Source organism: Geospiza fortis, unplaced genomic scaffold (assembly GCF_000277835.1).
Source record: "Geospiza fortis unplaced genomic scaffold, GeoFor_1.0 scaffold240, whole genome shotgun sequence".
Taxonomy (NCBI): Eukaryota; Metazoa; Chordata; class Aves; order Passeriformes; family Thraupidae; genus Geospiza; species Geospiza fortis.
The window spans coordinates 3,110,209-3,113,187 of NW_005054379.1; the positions used below are offsets into that span (position 1 = coordinate 3,110,209).

The 2,979-nt window shown below is 36.4% G+C and overlaps 1 protein-coding gene across 1 annotated transcript in view; it reads left to right on the forward strand.

Annotated features, from left to right (window-relative positions):
* Positions 1-2,979, forward strand: part of CAAP1 (caspase activity and apoptosis inhibitor 1) — an 18,417-nt gene that overhangs the window by 10,242 nt on the left and 5,196 nt on the right. The window lies entirely within an intron of this gene.

The window sequence follows — 2,979 nt, forward strand, 5'->3', positions numbered from 1 at the left end:
TATTTTGTTTTGTGTACTTTTTCTTCTTAAATGCAAAAACATAGCTTGTGAGACATTCAAGTACTACAGTGTATGGCAGGTTAGAAAATGCAAAGGCACATAAGTTATTGGTGCACATTTGTGCTTTTTACACAAGAAAACAGTATTTTTAGCCAGCAGTAGTATTTATTTTATTCCAGTCATTAAATCAGCACATATAACAATTGCCCATATTAGTTTGTGCATGAAGCACCAGAACTATAGGTATTTCTGTCTCAGTCTGTTTATTTTCATTTTGACTGGCTCTAAGCAGAAAGATCAGAAATAGCTTTTCCAGTCAAAGAATGTTGAAAATTCTTCTAAGCTACATTTCTTTTTGCAAAGATCTAACTTTATTTGCTTCTCGCAGCTACTATTTCACAATTCAGAATGTTGTCTAAAAGATGTCTCTTGGAATGAGTTTTGAAACGTGTTTCTTTTTTGAATTAGTTAGTGAGAAGAGTTAAATGGGAAAGGAAAGAGTCATACGTAATAAAAGCACCAAAACTCTTAGGTGTGAGTTGCTATGACTGTGGATAATCCTTTAAATGTTGCTTGTTGTACTCTTGGAGGAACCTTAGAACTGACAGATTTCCTGCAGATTTCTTCTGCTTCTGTGTTATCAAAAGGAACTGATGGTTACTGCAAGTGATATCATTGTTGTTTTTTATGACTTAATCAACCAGAGCTTCCTGATTGCTTTGGGCTATAACAGTGGCTCCTCTCAAGATGTTAGCTTTTAAGAACTTTTGAGAATATTGTATAGATTAGAAAGGGTAACTCCAGTCATTCTCCTTTACTGGAGCCTGAGAAGCTGTGGGAAAAAGAAGAGAGAATGAGAGAATAAGCAAAAGTGGATAAAATTAAAATTTAAAAATGGAATTAAGTGTGCTGAAATGAATTTTGCAACTGTAGATGAAGAAAAAAGTAAAAGTTACCAAAATGAAAAAGATAATGAGAAATGCCAGCCATGATCCTTATTACTGTAAAAACACAGGAGCAAAAGAGAGAAATAAAGCCTGTTAGCTCATTAATAATCTGTAGGCCAAAAAGCCCGAATGAATGCTGAATTCCACAGTTATGGAGGTTCCAATTTCTAAATAGAACCCTGGGTAGTTCTGCCCAGCTTCTCTAGCATAGACATGAATGACTTAATATTTTGTTCCTTCTTAATGTGACCAATTGATTCCAAAAGGAATCCTATGGTGGGCTGACCCAGTAGGCACCTACTAACCCGTCAGTCGCTTGTCCCCCAGTGGGATAAAGGTGACAGTCAGCAAAACAAAATGAGGACAACTTAGGAGTCAATATAAAGACTCATCAGTAAGTGAAGCAGGAGCTGTACATTGAAACAAAGCAAAAATCAGAGACTTAGTTACAAGCTCCCATTGGCAGCCAGCTTTTTAGCCACTTCCTGGAACGCAGACAGAGAAGAAAACTGTCCCATGTAACATGCATGACAGTTACTTGGGAAGGCAGATGCCAGTGCTGTATGGTGGAGCATATCCCTTAGGTCAGTTTGGCCCAGCTGTCCTGGCTCTGCATCCCTCCCAGCCTCCCAGTTTACTCTCTGTGGGGTCAGAGTGAGAAACAGAGAAAGCCCTGAGGCTATTCAAGCACTCTTCAGCAGTAGCAAACCGGCGTGTTATCAACATGCTTCAGGAACAAATCCAGAAGCAGCATCATGTGCTCTGCTGTGAAGAAAATAACTCCATCCCAGCCAGACTCTGTACAGGTCAGTTTGACTTTGGCAGTATATTAGGATGGTCAGGCTCAGATGTTAAGTTTCAGGCTTTGAACTGTGATCCTGTAATGCAGCTGATTTTTTGATCCATGGGAATGCTGCTTGGTTGACCAGCATGTTAAGTAAACACTCACTGATACTGTGAAGAAAGACAGTTTCTTAATCCTGTTGTTTCCTATTCTGATCTTTCACACACATGGTAGCTTGCAAGGTAAAGTTAAAAAGATACTGTTCAAAGATGACTAAATGGTATGGGAAGTAGGGGAAACTGCATATGAAAATGAGATATTAATCTTGAAGTTACTGTCACAGTAGGAACAGGCCAAGATTACTTAGGATCAGAGAAGACCTTTGTATGTTCATCTTATGAGTAGTTTTCATACACACTGCTACTGCTGTGAGGAGAATTTTTTGTAGCCTTGTTTATTTTTTAGGCTTTCAGATTATATTATTTCAAAATTGTGATTTATCTTGCCTTAAAAAAAAAGGTGAAAAGTGATCTGTAAACTTCTTTTGTATGTCTTAACATATATTTTCGTGAGCTGAATTTGCTTTCCTGATAGCTTTGTTGGGAATTTTTGAGGTGCCACATACCTTAGCTGTGTGACTGTATTCTCAGAGTGAGTGTGCAGAATTCTTGAATCTGAACTTAAATGCTGTGATGATCACAGCCTGATACAGAGTGATTGTAACTTGAATTGTGTCCTATAATACAAAAAATTTTCAATGCTAAATCAAGAAGACCCTAATATTTTAAAATATTACTATTGTTCATGAAACAATTCTGAGCTGTTTTGATCTTCCTCTCCTCCCTCCTTTTATTTTTTTAAGTAGAGAAATTTTTAAGTAGAGAAATCGCATTTATAGCTTTTGAAGTCAGTATTGATTCTTTTTCCCACACCCTCAGGATGGGAGGAATGTTGTAAACACCAAGAAAAATAGGTTTTTGGGCACTTTCCATATATTAATACCAAGTGCATACAGGTACCATAAAGCATTTAAAATGTTTTTAAAAAAATAATAACATTTTTCTAAAGCCTTTTTTTCCCTGTGCAAGTGGTAAAAATGGTACTACCAAAAGTAATAATTTAATAATAATAACAACTTAAAAATAATAACTTAATTATAAAGTCTGTGTAATCAGTAACTTTATCATCATCTGACTACACACTGTTCATTTTAAGCTGGAACCAATCCTGCTCTTAATTTCCACATTT